The 24652-nt window shown below is 42.0% G+C and overlaps 1 protein-coding gene across 2 annotated transcripts in view; it reads right to left on the bottom strand.

The window, feature by feature from the left end:
• dhx30 (DEAH (Asp-Glu-Ala-His) box helicase 30) overlaps window positions 1-24652 on the bottom strand; it is a 92759-nt gene that overhangs the window by 43597 nt on the left and 24510 nt on the right. The gene's annotated exons all lie outside the window — the stretch shown is intronic.

Raw genomic sequence — 24652 nt, 5'->3', positions numbered from 1 at the left:
CTTCGACCAACTTCCACTACACACACATATCTATACATATACTAATGGCGCTACGATCATTTGGCCACTAATTGTGCTCAGCGGATTTCTATGGAAAAGTATGTGATCGGCATATGTCAATTAATGCCACTGAAGGCCCAGGTACCAAATGCCGATGATTGCTATGATTTGCAGCAGTGTACTATTACAATATGCCCAAAATTTGGAGTAAATATTACCTGTAATATGACAGGCGTAAATGCCGGGTGTTCACAGTTTCACACCGGTTCACAATTGCTGTACTTCGACCCCTTTGTGTAAACTCATCATGGTGGCCGTGATTTTTGGACCTCGGCGTCAAACAAAGTCACCGTGAAATCAAACTCATGACTCAGCTTTGGCTTTTTACACAGCGCTCAGACATACATTACATTAGGCCGGTTGGGGAATTACCTCCACGTTGGAGCGCTATTATTAATTCCCCAACATTCCCCTCCTCAGCAAGCGAAGGGGAGATTTCGGGGAGTTTTCTCTCTCAACAAAACGTGGCTTATAGGAATTGAAACGTTGAGCTTTACCAAAGCAAAACATAATTATTGGATATCTATGCTAATACGGGAATAGCAAATCCCCATGACACGTGTACCTAAATTAGCAGCTTCGGGAGCGTCTTCGCCGGACTCCCCCTAGCTCGCTTCCTGCCCCCCCCTCTGGTACCAGGCTGCTAATACGAGCTGCAACTTTGCGGTGCGCTGTAATCCGACAACGTTTTGACAGCTGTTACCATGAAGGAAGTGGGCGCAACTCAAACACACATATATATACACACACACACACACTTACACAGAAAAAAATGAAGGAATCCTCAACCTCCTTCTAACTTGTGAGATAGTTTTATGATCGAAAAAAAAGTGGGGGAATGTTGTTATTCCAGCACAAGATATATGTGTCCCGTTTTGCTCCGGTGCATTTCGATTGCGGTCATGATACTGCGATGCTCAATCATGACTGTATAGCTTTAAATACCAAAGATACAGCTGTGGACAGACTAGTTACCGTATTTTGATTCAGTTACTTGAGTACAGTAGAGTTATACAAAGCAAGAAAAGGTATAGAAGTACCGGTAGGTTTTGTTTGTTGTTTATTTAGTTCATACTGTATTTGCTAGCATTATCATTACTCAGCCCACGGCCCAAAACTTGGGGGGTCAGATTCCTCCCCAAAATGTGTGCACTGTGTGCAATATGCTACGATGTAATGTTGTCAGCATACATGACGTTCAAAACAATATTTTGCCATTCATTTTAATAAATGTCTATTTTATATGGTTACTTTCTGTGTGGTTTGCGTGATGTTAGCGTGAAATTAGCCCTTCTCACTATAAAGCCTCACATTACCACGTTAGTGTTAAATCAATGCCCGAGAAAACCTACCCAGACACAATGAGACCATGCAAACTCCCCGTCAGAACCCAGATTCAAACCCAGGACCTCTCAACTGCATGACAGATGTGCTAAAAACTTGCCCACCATTCCGCCCATTGTGCTCCCATTATGGTATTGTATATTGTTTGTTTCTCTGTAGCTCGTAAGAGTTTCTAGTAAGAAACTGTAGCTTATTTTTCATATTCAGGCAATATTTGCTAGCATCAGCATTAGTTAACGTTAGTGGTCCACAGCTGTCAAAGACATCATCCTGTTGGTACGTTTTGTCTTCGTTCAGTATTTAAATCACCTCACTGGTAAGTGTTTTATTATTTAAATGATGTTTAAAACATTTGTTACATTCTTTTGGGAAGTCTGTACAGCTACTTTCTCTCTTAGACTTTCTTTTAAAAAAAGTTACTTATCTTATTTAGCTTGCATTTACAAGTGTTAGCATTAGTTAGCAATAGTAGTTACTACCTTGCACTTTTTTTTTCAGAATAATTTTAGTGTTTTGACAAATTACGTTCTTAATTCGCTTTCATTTCAATTTTCAGTTCCATTTGCTTGCATTCGTTAGCAAAAGGGATAACCTTATTCCTCCCGAACAGCTCAACTCGTTACAATTAGTTCTGTTAACTTGAATCTTATTTACTCATGTAATCAATGTTAAAAAACAACATAGTACCACTAATGTTTAATAAAGACATGTTTTACAGTATAGAGCAAGCATGATGTTAGCCTTATGTGCTACACTACCAAATGAGGGTAAAGCTACTAAATACAGGTTCAAATCAGCTTAGAATAATCATATTTACTCATATCTGGGCCAATATTGAACAAACGCTGTTAACACAAAATGAAGAAAAACATGTCTACTTTAGGGGGGGGAATCATAGAGTAACTTGTAATTTTTTTCAGGCATTATAATTGAAGTTTATATTACCATGATCTTGACTGTTAAAAACAATCGCTATCATGTGAAAGTTTTGACAGTTATGACTTTGGGCTTCAAAAAGGCAATCCAAGCATGAGCTAAACTTTCAAGGAGGGTCAAGCATATGTGCTGACGACTATGAAAACACCTTAGCTCATGCTCTAGGTCTTTTGGAACTCATTTGTCTTTTCTTTTCTGAAGGAGGGGAAAGTGAAAAAAGTTCCCCTTACGGAAAGTGCGAAAGGACTCCAATGGGTATGTCACTTCCTTACCTCCTTCCTGTGCCGTTTCGAGGCTTTTCTGTGTTTACGGCAATTCTTGAGTGTCGACAGGCTCCTGTCAGAATACCCGTCCACCCCCCAAAAAACACCAATGTATTGCAAAATAAAACTGTCTTAATAACCATAGAACAGGAAATTGCACGTGCCGCATCAGAGTTAAGGGTCCTGCTGCACAGTAGAGTCTCAAAATGCAACACAGTGATAACGATTTCACAAATGCATTTTTACCAACGCAATGCTAATATAAGTGGTATGTAGCGAAATACTAAATGTAGCTTAATGGCTAATTACTAGCATGACAATACCCCAAAGTGGCATGTCAATTGTTTCCCATTCCTTGTCCATTTTGTGTCTATCAGACATCATCAAAGGGTGAGTATGAGTAGTCTTACTTCAATTTACCTGTGCTCATTTTGTTTTTATTTTAGAGTTGCTATTATGTAATTTTTACCAGTTTACCAAAATGTACTTTAATATGAGCTCACTTTACATTATTTTCTATGTAAAAAAACAAAAAAACCCAACAGTTAGCAATTAGAACAGTTTGGAATTCAACCAACACCATGTTCAACTTTGGAGCTAACATTGTAAACTTCGGGTAGCTAAAACCCAGCGTGAAAATGACAACAGAAGGCCACCATACCAAAAACCATACAGGGCAGGTTAATTGAAGACTATATTGTCCATAGGTGTGAATGTGAGTGCGAATGGTTGTCTATTTGTGCCCTGTGATTGTCGGGCGACCAGTTTAGGGTGTACCCCATCTCTTTCCCTAAGTAAGTTGGGATAGAGTCCAGCACACCTGCGACCCTAGGATAAGCGGTACACAGAATAGATGGATAAAAAATGTTTCCTTTTATTTTTGTATGACAGTTCAAAATGTCACTTAAAACACTGCGTCTAAAGTTAGTCAACACAGATTTTATTCACTTTACATTTTTTGCTTTGGTACAACATTTTGGAATCAGAACAACTTGGTTTCAACCAGCAACATGCTCAACACTTCAAATGTTCCAATGTAAATATCAGGTTGTACAAATGTTATATGCTTTGTTAAGGTTTACATAACACTGTTAAAGGCTGCGATTATGAAACAGCAGAGCTGCTGCACTAAATCTTAAGAGGCTTTTGAGATAGATGATAGGCCGTAAAAACAATTTCTCACTGGAAGAAGCGAACAGCTCAATTTTGGACGCCGCCGGCGAGGGACAGAGTCTTTAAGGGCCTCCCCGCAAGCCGGGGCCGGATAATGGAGGTTTTCAACACTCGCTTGGAGTCATAAAAATGTCCGCTTCGCATGACAAAGCTCGTTTTTCACAATGCTCCGTTCCAATTGGAGAGTTCCACACATGGAAATCGCTGGACTACGTTGAAGCATGACAAACAAACAAAATCAATCAATAATAATGAAGCATGTGGGTTCCTCGCTTTGGCCCGACATGCCAGGAGAAGCTCCAGAGACCCCATTGTGGTCTTTCGAAAAGCGGGGGTGGGATCAGAGCAGACGCCAGTGATTTTGGCAACGGAGCCTCTGAGAGGCTGCCAGCAGAGGTGCAGGGTTAGAAACATTTGTATTCACTTCCTCCGATTACTCCATTATTCATTCTAATCTCCACGGACGTGAACGCTTTAACTTGTCTAACAGAGCTAGGACACCGAGATAGAAGTCCTATGACAGATCCGTCGGACGTATTTAATGGACATGCACGCCTCTGTGCCACTTAAAGTGAACATACGGTATTATGGAAAATTGACTCTTGAATCACTTATATACAAATAGTTGTTCTCCGGAGTGGCAGCCCACCCATCAAGAATGAAATTTGCACAACCAAGTGAATCTGCCTCTTTCCTTAAAATGTGTCCTGAATGAGCCATTCTGTAACAAAATGGCCGCCCCTGAGACTGCTAAAAACGGGTGGATTTTGCTGCTTAACTCATGTTCCACAAACACAATATTAATCAGAATGTTTTGACTAGTGAAGGCGCATAGAACATATTATTGCAAAGCATTTTTAGGGTTGACTTCCTCTTTAAGTTTTGAAGATGTGAAAATTGACTTCCCTACATTTCACAACAGAGAAATAAGAGAACTGCTGCCTCTTTATGGATTTAGTTGAACTGCTCAACTTAAAATGTTATCGAAGTTTGTTGCCATTGGTGGAGCAATAAATGGGGAGGGGTTAGCAATCGCTCACTTGTATGACAGAGCCCCAGCGAGACTAGAAATAGGGCGTTTCAAGTCAGCTATAATTCTTGAGATATTTTGACAAGAACCTGTCACCGACACCTGGGAACTGTTTTGAATTGTTAAAAAGATGCACGATATCCTTTCATGGGGTTTTAATACCACAGCTGCACTAGTGCTATTGACCTGCCATCAACAATTGTCAACGTGACATTTCCATCAACACCACTCATTTTATGCATCGGTGATGTACAACCTTTTAATTACCCGGATAAATCTCCCAACAATGTTGATGCTAAAACAACACATGAGGGATATCGCTGTGCGGGATGACCTGGAAGTTTCTATCAGCAGCTGCGCTGACCCTCAAGCCAGCGCACACACTGTCTGGCAGGGAAATAAGTTGCATGTCGGGGGGTGGGGGGCCGGTTGATGAAAGCCTGGGGGTTACAGAGACAACTAGTGAAGTGGATGTCCAGCTCATGCCTCAATTGTGCAGTAAAGATTCCCCAGCTGTCCTCGGGATTAGTCTGTGTGCTTATGTGATTAGGATACATGGCACCGGGGCTAGACCGGCGCCTCTGACCCAGCGACAATGTAGAGTGGGCTAGGACGGGAGGACTACCGAGAGGCGGGTGATGCTGCCTGAAGCCGAGCATCTACGTTAAGAATGTTGGGAGGTGTTTGAATTGAGAGTTCAGCTCATTTTGAAAAGAAATACATAGATAAAATGGAATGTGGCAATGTACTTGTGTTCTAAGCTCTTCATAAAATTTTATTAGCTGTTCAAATGACATTAAAGTGGTGGGAATGATTTAATACAATGCTGAATTTGTACGTTTGTTTACTTCAAAAAAAATGAACACCCCCCAACGGTTTTTCATTGTACTAGACAGACATCAGTCCAAAATGCATACAAAACACACAATATACATGTTTCGAAAATCGTGTGCATTTTATTAAATGAATTAAGGATTTGATCTCTTATAAGTCAGAATTCTGGCTCCCGTAGATTGGCTGTGCACAATCAAACAACCACCTGGAGTACTGCTAACGTGGTCATGTTTAGAAACAAACCTCGCTCAAAGAATCAATGTGTTACCTTCAATCATTATCCCGCCATGAGCAAGACTAAAGAGCTTTTAAAAGATGTCAGGGACAAGATTGTAGACCTGCTTGAGGCTGGAATGCGTGGCAAAACCATCAGCAAAAGGCTTGGTGAGAAGATGAAAATTACTGGCCATTATTCCAAAGTGGAATCGTGCAAAATGACCATCAATCGCTCTCCGTCTGGAACTCCATCCAAGATCTTGCCTCGAGGGGTGAGGATAATCATGAGCGAGAGAGAGAGAGAGAGAGAGAGAGAGAGAGAGACGCCTCAAAGGACACTTTGGGGACTTGCTAACGATCTGAACGCAATTGGAACCTCTGTCACCAAGAGAGACGGTTGGTCACAGTACTATAATGGACTGAAATCTTGCAATGTCCGCAAGATCCCACTGCTCAAGAAGGCCCAGACAGGCCTGCCTTAAAAGTTGCCAGTGAACATCTTAAATGACTCAGAGAAGGCTTTGCACAAAGTGCTGTGGTCAGATGAAACAAAAGTATTTGGCATCAACTAGACCTCAAAAATCTATCGGCAACTGTGTGAAAGTCAGCTCTGTGGACTACCGGGCGTTCGACCTTAGAGGCTCCACTTTACTTCCCCTATTTGACTTGACCCTTAGCATGTATAAAATGGACCACCAAGGAATGTTTAGTGGGAAACAGCAATGGCAACACAGGAAGTGTACATACTTCTTCCTTCTTCTTAAAATACGCTCATGTTGGCTTGGCGGTGTTGGACACGAGCAACCATGTTGAATGACAAAGAGTGTGTCAGCGCGGTGTTTGCGCAGCCCTCGCACAGCTGCGCATTTGCCCTGCTCCACTGTACCAGACACTGTGGCAGGGGTTCAACAGTAACGCTGACCTCATGTGTCACTAGCGCACGGCCCGCTGACTGCAGGCACTGAAATGACTTGGACGTGTGGATTCAAAGCCGGGCACACACATGCCAACAAATTTGAACGTTTTCCCTTCCTTTTGATCAAAGTCAGAAAAGGCCCTATTACCGTGCGTCTCGAAAATATTATCCTGAGTGATTATTCTCTGCTGTGCGCTGTCTTCAGAGTCATTTCTTTTCTCCCTGATCAGCCTGGAATACAGTCAGGACGAACAATCGTAAATGTTAAACATGGGCTATATTTATGATGGCAAAATCGGATGTGTGTGGTCAACGCCGAGTTTGGCCGAATCACAGACTTTGACATTTTGGCGCCATATAGATTCCCTCTCTTCCCCCAAAAAATGTCTGTCTGTCTTTTAGGTCAATATTGATTGGTAATTGATATACTAATAATCTGGTCATCATTCTCTAGTTCACTATTTGCATCACAATTCCACAAGATAGGTAGGTAACTTACTCTAAAGTATTGGCGCGTGAGGTGCTCTTTTGTCAGAATGTTGGTTAGGAGTTTTGAACACATCGGGCCTTAACGTTCGAGATGTTTTTATGGTTAAGAAATTGGGGTGGCTGGACGCCCAAATTTGTCTCAGTCTAGAGTCCTGTTCGTCCTTTTCAACATTTTTCGACAGTCTGGATGCCCCGTGGCACCATATTTCCTCTCACAGATCAGTCTTGGTACTATAACAATTTGATTTGGGGGAGGTGACTTGCGATTGTCCATGGAAAAATCATTGTGTAGTATGCTGTAGGGATGTCACAATATCCAAATGTCACGATACAATAATATCACGAAATGACCCTCGCGATACGATAATATCACGGTATTGTGGGGAAGTTGGCGATATATTAAAAGCTCACAACACTTTATAGAAAAATAAACAAAAAAATAGATGTTAGAAAAAACATCACAATGTTCAGTTTCTCAACTCAAATGTCTTATGCTCCTCTTTATCTGAAACTAACCACCAGAGGGTGCTGGAACTGTGTCATTTTCCAAACCGCTTATCCTATACAGGGTCGCGGGGAGGTTCTGGAGCCTATCCCAGCTGTCAACGGGCGAAGGCAGACTACACCCCGAACTGGTCGCCAGCCAGTCGCAGGGCACAGGTGCTGGAACTGCACAAATGGAAAACAACTTGGGTTTGTAAACAGATTTTTCGCTATTAATATCGTGACACGACAACGACGATATATTGTGGCAATTTTAATATAGCGATATCACGATATTGTGACATCACTAGTATGCTGTATTGGTCATCTCGAGTACACCCCACACTATAAGTGCAGTGAGAAAACACTTGATTTGGTTTCTTTGTCACATGTGGGGTCTTTCACATTAAAAAAAGAAAACAAAAAAAATATTTAAGATGAGTGTGTAGCCCCTGAGGGAAAGCAACTCGCTCGTTCATTCGTCACCTCTACTGTGTGTGGGAATGCCAGCAGAGGAGATAGTTTAATCCGCTCCGTAAATGCAAGAACGTTTGCTTCTGGTCGATTCCCACCCTTGCAGCCTTTGTGATGGGCTAAATTAAATCTCCAAAGCATGGCAGAGTTTCGTCGAGGGTTCCTCAGCGCATTCATGGGGCGCACCATTTTGTGAGAATCTGGTCGTTTCTTGGACCGAGCCTCCAGATTAGCGTCGGTAGCGGCAGCGGTGGTGTTGTATCGGAGCAAGTGCGTGAGCATGTTTGTGTAGTGGGGTTGGGCTAAATAGCTAATCCATTGATTTAGTTGGAGTTAACACACTGGCCAGGAGCCAGCAGAGACTTAAGTTTCAATTGGAGTTGGTCAGATACATGGAGGGGAGATTGTGGGAAAGTTGGAATGTCGCTTTTATTGGACAAAAGGGGGAATTTGGAGAGGAAATTGAAATAACAGTCTATAGTGCTTTACTGCTTTAGACTAACTTTTGTATATGTTTTGAGACAATCACAAGTAAAACATTCAATCTTTGTTTGAATAGGAAACCAGAGAAATACACTGTCGTTGTCATCAAACACATACATTTTATAATTACTTGAACAAATATGTAAAAATACATTTAAAAAATACCCGCTTTTAAAGTTAGGACGTAAAAACAGCCTTAACTTGATGGCAGGTGACCAAGGAGTTCGATAAAGTAATTTACGCTGAAACCTTGTGTATTAAATTTTGAATGTTACTTTTTCTTCTTAAGTCTATATGACTTAATAAACACTAAACCAGACTTCTTTGGCAACTGCCACAGGTGCGCATGCTAGTTGTCATATAAGCGTAAAAAGCCAGGTTAATATGTCCAAAAAACAAGTAGACAGTCTTCACTTGGGTGATGAATGACTAAAGTGTAATGCAAAGGTAATTCTTGTGGCTGTTTGACATCACCTAACTTCTTGTCTTCTCACATCCTCCTCAGCGTTTTGTTTTGGAATACACTGATGCAAAGAGCCAACACATGCAATAATTCCAGTGATGCTTCTGTGCGACTTTCCTTAAAAATTAATTGGACCGATTTAGTAAATGTACAACCAAACTTTGTGTAAGTTTTTCATTAGTTCTCGTGCTCTTTTTCTCTTCGGCTCCTTCTTCTGGAAAAAGTGTTACAAAAAGGCCAAAGTAAAACACATGGCGTTATTCCTTTGATATTTTAGGGCGACTTTCCTCCAAAATTCCTGATGCATTGCTAAAGGTAACAACTAACATAACTTCAAGTTTTTCTCTTCTGCTCCTTCTTTTGGAATGTCGCAGAAAAGCCACAAAAAGGCCCCCACCCCTAAAAAGCAAATGATGCATTTAATGAATCCAGTTAAGGATTTGAGGCTTGTTTTTAACCCACATTTTCGGGTTCAATTCCTAATTGTACACCCACTTTGAACTCTAGAGATTCCGCTTTATACAACACACAGTACGATTTTGGAGCTAAACGCAAATTAAACTAAAGAGCATTGTTGCCATGGCGATGTAAACATCAAGTATATCAGCAATGAGCTCATTTTCAAGATAATGGAACAAGGGGGCACGCTGTCAAACTGCTTGACCCGCAGACAAGATGCACAAATTCTTGGAACGTGTTAAAACACGACGGCGTAAAGCGTAGTCGTCCGGAGACAAAGGAACATTCCTTGTGTCAGTGATACTACTGTTTTTTCAAGCTTGTGTTTTCAATCACGTTGAGAGAGACGAGCGAGATTACCACGAGAGGAGACGAGGGGGGACGAGAAACACACCCATCACGCGGGACGGCTATTTGCCGAGTGGCGGGAATCGGTCCTCAAACTCGACTGATTGAATTATGGAGGGGCTGTCGACAGGTTGAGCGAGCGAGCGTGCTCTTTGCTCCTTACACCGGTGTTGTTAGTCAACACAGCGCAGCAGCTGTCAGTGTGAAAGTGTGTTGTCGCTTGGGGTAGATGAGTGCACCTTGCAAGGTCACTCCCTCAGCCCCCCCCAGCACAAGCCCCCCAAGAAGCCGACAAGTTTTAGCTCAAAACATTCCAAAGTACCACTCCATGTGTTGATGGATGACTGTTCTCTGATAGATGGTATTTCCCAATTAATCTACGGCGCACCTTCCAATTAGAAAAAGAAACTCATCCCTCAAATAGACCTCTCATTTCCCATTAAAAAACAAAAAAAAATGGTGGCAACATCGTTCGGACATGAAAAAGTTAACTGCTGAGCTCCTTTGAATACTGTTGCTGGCATGCTGGTAGATTAAGAATTCAAGCGTAGAACGAGAAAAAAAATGCCTCCCTCAAATAGTTCGTGTAGCTGAATATAGCTTGTCCTGCCCTTTAAGATTTGGTGCCTATTTATTTACAAATTATACTTAAATCAGTTCAAAGACAACGGCTCACAGTTGGTTATCAGAGCTCATTTGAATTCTGTTGCGAACCAAAACAGCAGCACCTACAGAGGCACAACCATAGTGGCACATACCAAGTGTACGGACGAACTTACAATATGTGGTGACTGTTTTTGCAGTAGAGCTAATGCAGCGTTCTAGTGGACAGGGGCACATGGTCGTCCTTCAATGTGTGTGGCAATGTTTACATTTCGGGGAGATGTGTCACATATTAGTCCTTTTTAAACAGACAAGATGGACAGCCAATGGATGGTTGATGTGTAATTGTATAATTTATAATAATAAATAATGAATAAAAAGCCTACCCCTGTGTCGCACCTCATTCCAAGTTGAGAAAAAAAAGTTTACCATTTGTTGGAAAGGTACGTGACTTAAATAATGAATATATGTGAATTCAAATTTATTTTGGATTGTAATTGTTATAATCAGCTATTATATTTAATTGTAATCTAAAATTATTATATACGGTATTACTGTAATGATAGACTGCAAAATAGTGGTATTTCTTTAACTCATTTGAAAAAGCCCATGATGTACTTCTTGTTTGAACATTCTTTGAGAGAGCTTTAAAAGTAGATTTGCAGGCGTAGCAAATGATTTGTCTGCTTCGGTCAACCTCCACCCGGATTAAATACAGTACATTAAATCCATAATTTCTCACTTTTCACAAGGGAAGTGACACTTTGGCTCTTAACTGGCTGCAAATGAATAAAACAAACACACTGGAGCACACACCTGATCCGCCTGCATGTAAGCTGCAATTACTCCACTTGTCGCTTTGGCCAAAGAACACAATTCATTATGAAGCAGGTGTGTTTTTCTCAAAAATGACCTATGGCACTTGAGTTCAGTATACACACACACATGCACATACACCGGCGCACACACGTGTACGCATTGACTCCTGAAAGCATGCACAGCTGTCCACTGACATGCTTGCTTTCCTTTCTTCGGCAGTTTGTTGTTACAGGTTTGTTGATTGAAAAAGCAGGACACTCCGTTCGGGCAGAAAGCAGGTTTTGACGTTATTTTCGCAGAGTAAGTGTTTTGTTTTATTTATTCATTGATAGAAAATACGCAGCGCAACCCCAAAGGTTGACACCAGCCATTCTGGGATGCTGTTCAACCTCCAATTTGTTCGTATTTTGAAACAGTTCTCCTTTTACACTTTTGCGAAAGCACCAATATCTAAAATGAGAGCAATCCTAAACATACCAAAAAAAATGTTATGGCGGTGTATTTTAGATGTTACAGTCGTAACGAGTTAGCATTGGCAGCTGTGCGTTTTGTCACATAAACGCCCAGAGAATGGGCATACCACCGATGAGACGGACGCCCATTTTGTAGGCGATAAACAATAGACGGGAAACTTTAAAAAAATATTCGAACAAAGTATAGTCGGAAGCCCATTTTTGTGGGTCTATGTAATTGTCTATTTACTTATGACGCTCAACATGACTCCCCGTTGGGACTAATGACATCACAGTGTGGGATCACATTTAAAGTCACAGAGGCCTTTCTAGGACTTGGCTTCCAGTTGACTTTGGCTAAAAAGACAAAGAATCTGCCACCTTCCCCGCCGGGTACACTGTGTGACAAGTATCACTTAAAAGTGTGTCAATGCAACGTCTGGTTTAGTGGTAGTACTCTAGCTGGCTGATGAATGTGCAGCAGGTGTTGGGTGGAACGGCAGCGGGAAGGAGTTTATATGGTCACTAATGGAAAGTTCAGGTGCATGTTGTTCTAGTGTCAGTGCTCCCGGCCACATGATTATGTAAAAAAGTCCAGAGAAGCTGTGGAGAAGAAAGGGCATGGTACTTGTGGAATGCTACGTTGGCCATGACGGACGCTTTTCTTTTTTAGACCTAATGTAAGTCCATACGTTGTGTTTTGGCTCGTTGAAGTGATATAGGATTACTTGGCAGGAACTATGGAATCAAAAAAACTCCTGACTTTGTTCTACTTAATCAGAAAAAGCTGTGGAGGGTTTGGCTTCCTTTTATTGATACAGAGCCGGCGTGAGCCAAGAAATACAATGAAATATTCTTGAAAAGTCAGCTCTTGGTGGGACGTCACCCGATATTCTGTGATGTCGGGATAATGGCCGCTCCACCTGAATCTTATCAGACTTGAGCCGATAAAAACTTAATGAATCTAAAAGTGGACACAAGTTTGACTGATGAAATTGAATGATACAGCAGCCTTATGCCTTTAAGATCGACAGAATTGGCACACTCCCTGTCCGCCCTTGACCCCCGCGAAAAAAAAAAATCATTCAAAAATAAATTTGTCACATAAAAAAAGAAAGTGACTACAATAAGATTGAAATATATTTTCATTTCTTTTCCCTTTCTCCAACATTTGATGCCACACAGCCTTATCAACACCACGACAGAGTTGGTGCACCGCCTAAATCACACTTCTTATGCACCACACTTTGGTAGTCACGCACCAAAGTTGGCAAATCTCTCATAAATGAAACGATGCCTTTATTTTGAAATTGTCATGTCGGAAGTTGCGTCTTGCAGAATCTCTGTGCGCTTTACGTAGAGACTGGGAGGCACTTGCTGTAGCGGTATTCGCCATGCGTGTTGCTTGTTTTTTCCTCGCCATTCCTCATTTTGCCGGGAATATACAGAGTTGATTGACAACTTTCTTGAAGCATCACATTTTTTGACTGTGGGAATTGTCTCTGGGAGAAGACTGCCGTTGGTTGAGAGCAGGCTAAAGTGTTCTACTATGCCGCCCATTGATTGGATGCGAGACTCCAGTTGCTTTTACAGATGTTTATTACACAGCAACACGAGACAAAGAAACAATTCCAAAACTCAACACGAATGGAAAAGTCTGGTGTCTGGCCACATTTTTTTATAGTAACGTTCACCAAAATGAATAACGAAGCACCGCCTTCTACATACTGTCAGAGTTGGTCGTCCACCTTGTCCCCAAACTACCCTTCCCACCCAAAAATAACAAAATAAAAATCACATATGGGGAAAATACAACGCAAATATCTAATAATGCCTGATTGCCTACAAACACTTAATCTTGTGCACAGCAGTTTGGGAATGGCTCACGACAGTTGGGGAATCCCTGTTGAAAGTCTCCCGAAGGTGCATTTTTAACACTTGGGGCTGATCAACGCATGAGTCTTATCTGACTTAACGGCGATGTCTGTTTTACTCCATAGCCTTGGCTCGAGGCCCTTGCTGGCTATCAGTGTTCCAGGCCTAAGAGGATCATGTGTTAGCTGATATCTTAGCTCTGTGGGGTGCTGAAATGGGAAAAGGGGGGAGTGTGGAGGAGGTAATGATGGACCACTTTCTCCTGAGAGGAGAGGAATTCAGGGCGAAAGCAGGAATGGCAGCGTTGTTTCAATCATGCCGTAGTTTGTGTGTCGAGGCAACAGGGCTTTTTGGAGGTTCTATACAAAGATGTTTTTGAGGGTGTGCACATGACATGTCAGGTTCTCCAGAGTCATGGATGACAGAGCTGGAGAAGCGGCTGGCTCTCTAGCCCAGCGCTAAACACTCCCTCTGCTAAAATGATTCCTCAGGGGAATCAATGGCTCCATTCTCTTGTGGGCTGCAGTTTTCTCGATGGCACTCAACCTCAATGTGAAACACTAGACAGTGATGAGGGAAAACACAACATAATACTTGTGTGACCACTTTGCTCAGTGGTTCTTCAGTGCAATTCATCATACTGAGAGGTGTTTCTAAAATTTGGGTTAACTAGCTTTAGCCACTACAGCCACAACGATGAACGTGTTGAGAAAGAAATGCCTCTATGACAGTGTCAATCAAAAGTGAGCATTATTTGTTTTTATTTAGACTGCAGGTGCACGAGTATGATAGGCTAGCTACCTGGCTCGCTGCAAACTACATTTCTTGTTAGATAGTTAGAACTTGGCCTTCACTAGCTGGTTGAATTGTAGCTAGATACAAAGCTAGCTAAAAAGCCAGCTAAATAGCTAAGTATGAGCGATCAAGGTCAATCAGTAGCCAGATCACTCATTGACATATACATAGATCACTTGCTAGATACTGTGGCAATACTTAGATACACTACTCACAAAAAGTTGGTAATATTTTTCTTTTCTGTGAAATTTCAGGGTGAACCTAAAATGCACTATAATCTTTACAGGTGAACTTATTTGACCTTGTCTAAACATTCGGATGAGCATGCCCAACGGTTCACTGTTTCAGTACTACATATATGAACAGATAGATGGATGGAAGGACAGGTGGATAGATAGAGATACCTTACTTGGTAGATGTATGTTTGATAAAAGGCTAGCTTGAGCATTAGATAATGCTAACTAGCTAGTTCACTGATCACTTACTAGATAGCAGATCGATGGGCCCCATTCTCATTGATGTTCACTATAGTCACATGATGGCGAATATGATTTTCTCATACAAAACTCCAAAACACAAGAGCCAGCTGATAGAACAGTGGCGTCAACAAAGATTTGTGCAAGACCAATAGTATTTGAGACTGCCATATTTCGGTTTTGATCTGTGGCCCACATTGCGTTGGTGGTGTCTAACAAATGTCTGCTGGCTACACATTATACTTAGCAAACATATCAGCATGATCATTTGTGGTGCAAACTGTTAGCTTCCTTGATTCGGAAGCATGGACGTCAACTCTTTAGTCTTTATTGAAAAAGATCAAATCTCTTCTTTGCCTACAAATTATCCGAGTCCTGGTATGAAACACACCCATTTGGGTTAATTCTGTGATAGAATCCAAGTGCGAGCCAGCACCTTGGGCTCGCCATCAAAGACGTACCGCAGTCTATTTGTCTGTATCCTCGTTTTGATGGAGCCCCACAAAAATGTCCAAAATCTCACACAGAGCCAAACGTTTAGTGGAAAAACAAACGTCTCCGTTTCAACTCTTTACAGCGTTCATCATGCTTTCTCCTTTTTAATCTTCCAGTAATTGTTCTCTCAGAGAACCGCAGGGATGACTCCACTTCACCCTGAGAACGCAGCCTCGTCCTTGGCCACAACATCTCCGCTGTCTGGCCACAATCGCTTGGCATCGCACCACCCACTCGTCCATTACTCATGAGTTCCAGGGGTGCTCTGGTCCCGGGCTTCCCAAATCAATTATTACACGTCTTCATTTTAATTACCAAACGGATGACGGAAGGCCAGTCCTCGAGTCTGCACGAATTGCCGTGTGAAATTCAAAGAAAAAGGCGCCGTGACGTAACTGTACAATCAGGCACTTATATTATCGCAAGGGAATGTGAAAGGCGCGCAGAGTGGCACCGTACAAATTAAGCAGATTGCGACTCAAGTGCTCATGGCACAGCAGCAGAGTAAAGTACCCAAATCAGCTTAATGCAACTAAGCCTAAATATTTATAAAATCAGTTGTAATGGGCTTCTACCCTGGCAGTACCATTCTGTCCACTGAGTGCGGGTTAGAAAGTGGTGACTTTTTCATATTAAATTGGATGGGGGGCTGGTGTGCGGGGGTGATGTTGTGCAGTGGTTGCCAGATGGCTGGTTTATTGATTGATATGTTGTTGATTAGTTTGTTGGTCAGTTAAATGATTGCTATATTATGGTTGGATGTTGCTCTTTTTTGGTCAGTTGGACCAGGCTCCAACTGGTCATTGGTTAGTTCATTGGTGGGTTGGAGGTTGGCAAGTTTGTTGGTCAGTAAGTTGGTCATTTTTTAATACTTTGGTCGGTAATTACATTTTTTAGTTCATTGGTTGATAAGTGTGTAGTTTGTTACTCATTTTTGGTCAGTTAATTGCTCGGTAGATCATTGGTTTGTTTGTCACTTAGTTGATTAGTGGGTTATTGGTCAGTTTGGAGGCCGGGCAGTTGGTAGGTTGTTGGTGAGTATGTTGCTTAGTAGGTGCTTGGATAATTTCACATTTCATAGGCTGGTAGATCGCTGGTTAGCTCACTAGCCGATAGGTTGTTGGTTAGTTGATCAGTTAGTAACAATATCATTCAGTGCTCACTATGGGTTAGAAAGTCGTGACTTTTCATATTACGAGGTGATTTATTAGGTTGCTAGATTGTTGGTTAGTTTGTGGCTCAATTCATGAGTAAAAAAGTGAAAAAATGTAATATTCAGAGTCTGTTCGTTGCAGCTGCTAATTGCAAGTTTTCCCTCACCCAACCTAACCTGTGTTCAGTTACTATTACTCAGTTTTTGTTTGTACTCCAGTGGAAGTCGATACGAGTCGTAAGGGGAGCCTGTTGCTACAAGAGTCTGAGCAAAGGTCAAACATGATGGCTTGTTTTCTTTAGGATTCCTCTGGGATGGAGAGCAAATCAGGCTGTGAGGCTTTTTACCTGCAGGCAACAAGGAGTGATGGCACCCCTGGAAGTTGAAGTACACTCACCAACCACATTATTGACAACCAGCAAAATGTAAAAAAAAAAAAAAATGGGGGGGGGTCCAATACTCCTGGCTTTACAGAGGTCAGAACGAACAATCCTATTGTCGGAAAACCGTCATCATCAAATCATGCCTTATTTACTGAGACTTATCAATTTATACTGTATCCATATACATTGACTGCCAATGAGCAAAACTACAAAATCAGTTGTGTTGCCCAGGTCAACAGTTCAGCTTACACCTCATACCTCGACTTTACCACCGTGGAACACATGCCCTCTCCTTACTTCCTACCAATATGTGCACATTGCTTGGGATGTGACTTATTTGTCGGTCACATCAGGCGTGAGAGTGACGAAAAGTACATGTGGAATGTTAAGTGCAGAAACCATCAAAGAATGCACCGGGCCTCTGGGGGGGGGGGGGGGGGGGGGGGGGGGGGGGGACTAGCCTATGAAATTAATGATCCAGAGTGACTTCTGCGCTACGCAAAGAGAGAGTAGAGAACAGGCCACTGTATGAAAATGAAGTTCAGTGTGCTTTTCCATGGTCCACTAAATTTAAAAAAACAGGGTTTTACATCCTGGATGTGGCATCATCTTGGGATGAATCTGGCTCTCTAGGTTAATAATTACAGGATATGATGCGAATCTTTCACAAGAACACCACAATATTGTTTGCTTTAGCCCTTTTTTTTTTGTTTTTGTGGAAAGACCATTAGTCATAAAACACTGTCAATTCCCTTTTAATTGAGTACAGCCACATAGGAATGCTTATAAATGTTCATCAACCACAAATCCCTGTTCCCGGTAGTGGGCTCAGGTCCAAATGTTTCAAGGCCTAACATTTTTCCTAATGGTAGCCTTTTATAAAAAAAGTAAACATAACTGATATAATGATGATATAGCTGAGATAGAAATGCACAAGAGGTTGAAGTCAATCAAATGCTGTAATTTAGTTGTTTAGTCAGCTATTTAGTTGGTTAGTCCAATGGTTAGGTCATTGGTTAGTTATTTGTTTGTTTGTTGGTTAGCCACCCACATGGCTGTGTTAGAACAGTGTTGGTACAAACAATCAGTCAAACGAATTAGACAGACTCATTTAAGATTGTATGGCCATGGCGAGCTCTGTGTCTTGATTTGCCATTTTAGTTTAGTTAGTTGGTGTACAAAGTCCAATCAGCTGGCAAGATGCTTTTATCATGGCCGAGTGCCACTCCGATTCATGGTGACAATCTCTGGCCACGGATTGAGAGGGGAAAGCTGTTCCCTTGGGGGACTGCAGGAGAGGCAGGGGTAGGGGGCACAGTGCCACTGGCGCCTGCATTAGTGCGATATAAATCCTGCTCGCTTTGAAAACAATTAGTGTGGGGATCAAGACTAGCTGGGCAGTCTCCCCGGCCTGGCGCTGAAGAGGAGACAGGTGCCACCAGCGGCCTAAGCCACCGGCGCTGCACCCTTATAGTGTGGAATGGGCAAAGGCTTGGAAAGCAAAATTCCTAAACTAAATCGAACAAAAGTGAGAGCCCCAAAAGGTCTGACTGGTGTTTAGTACTTCCCACAGGCATTTAGGACTTTGTGTGGGACCCGTGTAGATCTTGGCAGAAAATGAAGAGATAGGATTAAAGGCCGTTCCGACCCTTATATGACCTGACCCCCCGCAACAAACAAAAGCTATTTTTACCTCCAGCATGGTTATGTTTTTCATTTGTTTGTTAGCAGCAATACAGTATGTTACTGCGGAGGGGCTTTAGCCAAAGAAGTGTGATTTTATTCCATTTTCAATGTCATTTTCTTAAACTTCTAAGAAAAATAGGGAATATCTGGCCTTGGTGGAGGCCTCTACTGGATTACATTCTGGTCTAATTTGTATGGGCATGCCAATGAGGCAAATGCAGATGGATTAAGAGACCTAAGGCATCAGAGTTAAGGACTGCAATATGGAGACCTATCCAACCTGTTTTTTGTAGATTCCCAGGGACCAAAGACCTTTGGAACCCTTAACCCAACCCCCCCCCCCCCCCCCCCCCCCCCCCCCCATCCCACCCACACCCTCTCACTTTTGTATCCTGGTTGAGCCTATGCTCCAAGCCCCTAAGACCCGTTTCTACAGCGCGATGTAATTCACCCGGACACAAACAACACACTATTCAAATGTGATACCAAGAATAGGACACCAAACAAGTTTCCACCAAGATGACAAAGACTTAGCACAAAGATAATGACAGATGAAACAGTGGCCATTCTAGTACCGCACCCTGTAGAACCAATCCCACTGCTATTTGCATGCCTTTGCTGCAAAGAGAGGCTGATTGATTATGATGTGTATTAGACTATAAATTTCATTTTGTGAGTGTATAGTATTTATTTCTTTTGTTCTATTGAAATTCTAGGTGATTCATGGGACAGTATAGGATAGGCAATAATTAGCCTGGTACTTCAGCCTATCCCTTTTTTCGGTTGTTAATTGGTGTTTGAAATGATTTGTGTATTTTCTTTTCTGTATTATGTACCGGTATACAACCGAAAATAAACTGCCCATTTCTTCATTCATTCATTTTAGCCAGCGCCTAAATGTTCTTAAGTGATACCATATTCTATGTAATGAGCAAGGCAAAATTCCCTAGTCTGCTTACTTTTATGGAAAATTCCTTTCCATTTGGAGTATGTACATACACTGACATTGCACCGAAATATGATACGGGACCACCATTTTTCCACTTTGGAGGGTCTGAGGGGCGGGGGGGTTCCCTTGCTGAAGGGGCACAGGAAGGAAATACAGGATGAAGAGCAGTTCCTCTTCTCACAGGTTGTACATGGGGATTCCCTCCTTAAAGTCCAGCAATGGAGAAGCAGATAGTTGAGACGTTCCCATGCCATGTTTTACTATTGTCTTTTCCACTGCAGTCAGGGATTCTCTTTCAGCGCTGTGTCTGGCGGGTGAAACGTATGTTCATCAGCTGTCTTTTCAGGTGGGCAAGTTTCCACCGTGCTGTGGGATCCTTGAGGATGACATTCAACCTTACATTGCTGACTCAACACTTTGATGCCAACACAGGAAACCCAGAGGGCAGACATTTGAAGAGAGGAATTTTGTTTATAAAGTAAGGATTGCCTATGCATGAATTTAAAGAGCTTGCTATTGTTTGCTTTACTATTAACTAGCACCTTGTCGATTTTATATAAACAGTATACTGTACATTCATCTATAGTATAATCTAAACATTTTAGTTTATCCGAAAGATGGCAATTTTATATTTTGTGTACAATTCTGAAAGGACGGGACTGGCTAAAAAAAAAAAAAAAAAAAGTTTACATAGTATATAATGGGTGACACGGTGACTGACTGGTTTGCACATCCACATCACAGTGCAGATGTCCTGGGTTTGAATCCGGGCTCGGGCCTTTTTGTGTGAAGTTTGCATGTTCTCCACCCACATTCTAAAAGCATGCATGAACACTTTAAATTGTGGTTAGTGTGATTGTGGGTGTGAATGGTTGTTTGTCTAAGTGTGCCCTGCAATTGGCTGGCAACCAGGTCAGGGTGTACCCTGCCTACTGCCCGACGACAGCTGGTATAAGCTACAGCATGTTCACAACCTTTGGGAGGATAAGCGGTTCAGATGGATGGATGGATAGTACCGGTACAGGGTCCCATGTAAGCTATGATAAAACATCAGGGGTGCTGTGGGAAAGCCAATTCCAATTTCACTTAAGTAGTCAGAAAATTATTATTTATTAATTGCAGATATATATACTTAGTCATCCGTCCATGTAAGAAACTTATAATGACTAGCAGAGCAATAAAATGCTCATCTCGTGGGTGACAACAAAAACCTTTGTATCCACCTATTACCATTCATAAAACAATTCATTCACGCCTGTATATCAGCTTTGTGTTCAATTAAACTGGCGCACATTTCATACAAAGTTAGTAAACGTTTGAGAAAATTTAGATGAGATTATCATCGCTAACTACTTCTTGTGACAGTTTTGTTCGGCGGTGTGCCGTGAGATTTTGATTTCATATAAAATGGGTATTAAAAAAGAAAAAAAAGAAATGATGGCACCCAGTTGGAAGGGGACAAGTGATAAATTGGCACTAGAGTACTACAAACTCTTAGATGGAGTTTTAACAACTCTTAAAATAGAGTTTCACATACTTTGTTTCCTTCTGTTGTGGTCTTCTTCTTATCATATTGTGTCCATTGTTGTATGATGGTCTTTTGGATCTTGTAACTTAATTACAAACAAGAGGAATGGTGGCTTTTTGTGGTCTGGATGACTACTCTCAACCATACAAAATTGGATGCATGTACCTGAACATATCATAATACAGTGACAATGAGTTGAACAACTGGACCAATCACCCTTAACATTCTTTACATCACGCTCGTTTAGTTCATGACTCCGTTTACAAGAATCACGCTTGCTGAGTTCAGGCTCAATTTGGAACCGCCTCACGTCATGCCAAGAAATACTCCTTGTCTCAACAACAGACTACCGGCATCTGGCGAATCCACGCTACACGCCATATGCCAAACACACTTTTCTCTCATTAGACATTGAGGGGATTGTAGTACATTTTTGTTTATTGAAATAGTGAGGCCGGATTTATTATTTCCTCTCGCGGAGGAAATGTGAACACTTATTAAACACCTTATACTTGGGACACTTGAAGACGGAAAAAGCAATAGGAACTAGGAGAAGAATAGGAGAATGGGAGTCTGTGGGATTGTGTCTGGAGGCAACACCCTGCGTGTAGCCAAAGGCTTCAATAAAGGTCATGGCGCCGACTACTGCCATTTATAATGGTAGAGAAAGCACATCATTCATCAACATTCCATCAATAGCTGACAAAAAGCAAGGTAGATTTACAAAAGGTATTCGCCTTGCGAGTTGTTCTAATCACCTGCCTGCACACCGTCTTACTTGTAGCTCCCCAGCCTTTCTGCCAACACACTTTTTTTCACGAGCAAATATTTCACATTTCTGACTCTGCAAGCAGAAGAGCACCTGCTGCCATTTTTTCTGTTGTCCCGTTCTGGTACTTTCAGGCTCCGGCGAGGCCATTTGGCTTGGTTTCCGCATAGTACGAAGGACTCCGTGTCTGCACATACGCCAGAGAGGTTATTTATGAGCGGCACTGTTGACGGATGGACAAAGAACCCGCTGCTTTCTGGCAGCTCAGCAGGACATCTTCAGTTTTCAAGGTCTTCAAACCGCCGCGCTGGGTTGTCCATCAGTCGGATCATCCGGTTCTTTGAACGCTTTCATTGAAAGATTCTACTGGTGCCCGGGTGTCCAGTTTTTTCACCAGACACACCTGAATCTGTTCATCAGGTTTTATATCTATACTTCAATGACATTAGGGTTGTAACTTAACCCTGAAATACCAACCCTAAACCATCACCCTTGGCTAACCCTAGCCCAATCCTAACCTTAACCCAGACTCATAGTTTTAACTGAAATTTTACCCAATCCCAATCCTAACAACGGCCCTATACCTAATAATAACAACACGAGGTATTATGTAAAAATTCCACAACCAATTTCCAATTCTAACAAGCATAACCTGAAACACAACTGTAAACCAAAATAAACAAGAAGCATAGTGTTAAAAAAAAAAAAAGAAAGAAAAGAAAATGTCCATGAAAATTTATGAATGGGTGAGACCTTCCAAGCAAGAACCCATTTACATTTTGATGGCAGCGCAGACGCATTCATTTTCATGTTTCGCTGTTACAGTCCACTCCCATCGAGCACAAGCGGGGACCATGACCAACCAGATCGCACAAATAGAAGTTAAATGGACATGTGTTGTTCGGACTTAGCAGTCTTGGGGAAAATCCTCTACTGTATTTTGTGCAATCTCTAGTCACTTTCAAACTGGCCAAGTAAGATGGCATTTTGCCAACTCGCTGTTCTGTGTGTAAGGGACCAGTGCAGGCTAGGGGGGTTGAAATCCACCTGGGAATTTGCTGGTTTCCGACTTAGTATCAGAGACCGAACACCAGCAGCCGCCACTAGAGTGCTAAGTTTAACACCTGAGACTTACTGTCTACACTCTTTTGTGATGAAAGCAGCTGTAGCTGTCACGACCCACATCGGCTTTGTGTCCCGCTTTGCCGAGTTCTCTCTGAAAGCCACAGGTGAATAAAGCGCTACTGTTTCGCATTTGATGCCAATTTATAGGAAAATAGTGTGAAAGTAGCTTGGAAAAAGAAAATTGGACAGAACATAAGATCAGGGCAACATAGTGACCTAGAAGTTAGTCACTTCTGCCTTACAGTTCTGGATTTCTTGGTGAGAATCTTGGCTCTGGCCATTCTGTGTGGAATTTGCATGTTTTCCCCATGCTTCTGTGGGATTTTTCCAGGTACCCCGGCTTCCTCCCACATTCCAAAATCGCATGTTAGGTTCATTGAAGAACATAGGTTTGAATCTAATTGTGAATGGTTGGCTTATTGTATATGTGCCCGGCGATTGACGGGTGACCAGTTCAGAAAATGGATGGATGGACTATATATCACTGATTCAGATTCTAATGACCTGCTTTGTATTTGTGGGAATCCCATTGTGTTAATACCCTGATTCAATGGGTTCTGCGTGAATACAGTTTCTCTTTGCCCACAACCGCATTTTGTCTTGGCAAATTCTAATCGAAGATGTTTCTTTTGAAAACAAGATTATTTCCAAATTAAAAACACCATTTTACTATCCACATTATAGAATTTCTTCATCATCTTTGGGCTTTCACGTCACTTTGTATTACTCAAAGTGAATTTCTCACTTGTCTGAAGTACTCCAGGCTTAGTGTAATGATTAAACATTGTATGTCCTGGAGGCCTGCCACATTTTTATATTGTGGGATTTGCGCAGTAGCAGACCTCTCGCTGGTTTCCCGCATTCTTAGAGGGAAGTCGACTCCAAGTATGTTCTGACATCAGCCGCTGACCAAGGCTGTCAAACAGACTTCAAAACATGCACTTAGGCAAAAGTGCACACTCCCTTTTCCCACATCCCATCCCAGAGACCTTTATGTTGTCCACACAATGGAAATCCAAACACACAAGAAAGCTTTTTTCTCCCATGCAAATGTGAAATCCATACAGGAAGGAGCAAAAATATGCCGTTTGAGATTCGCCGTGCGCCCAAAGAAAACAACGCTCTGCAAAGTGCTCGAGCCTCGACATCCTGCGGCCTTTTTGCTCGCGCTGCCAACACTACATCAACTTGACAAATACTGAAGGATGTGACCTCCTGATCTGAACCCACATTTACCTTAAGACCATGGTCAGCTCAAGTCTCATCACGCCTACCATCACTTGTGGTTCCAGTCTAATGGACAAATATCAAAACCACAACGCTTTATGGGCTCCATCAAAATTTACACTTATAATTTGCCGCAAACTTGGTTTTGAGGACCGGATTAGTCGGAAGACTGTGTGTAATTACATCCTATCACAGGGCGGGTCACTGTTTGGATTAGCTATATCAGTTTGCAGATAATATGGACTTGTGTGGCATTTCACATTGTCATCTCAAATGAAAATGAAGGAGGAGGAAAAAAGCCACCTGATAGGTAACAGATGACAAATGACAGCTTGGCTGCCGCCCG

Source organism: Filicampus tigris, chromosome 10 (assembly GCF_054856515.1).
Source record: "Filicampus tigris isolate MCC_2025a chromosome 10, RoL_Ftig_1.0, whole genome shotgun sequence".
NCBI classification, from domain to species: Eukaryota; Metazoa; Chordata; class Actinopteri; order Syngnathiformes; family Syngnathidae; genus Filicampus; species Filicampus tigris.
The sequence above is the reverse complement of the archived record's forward strand: the minus strand, read 5'-3'. Positions and strand labels throughout refer to the sequence as shown.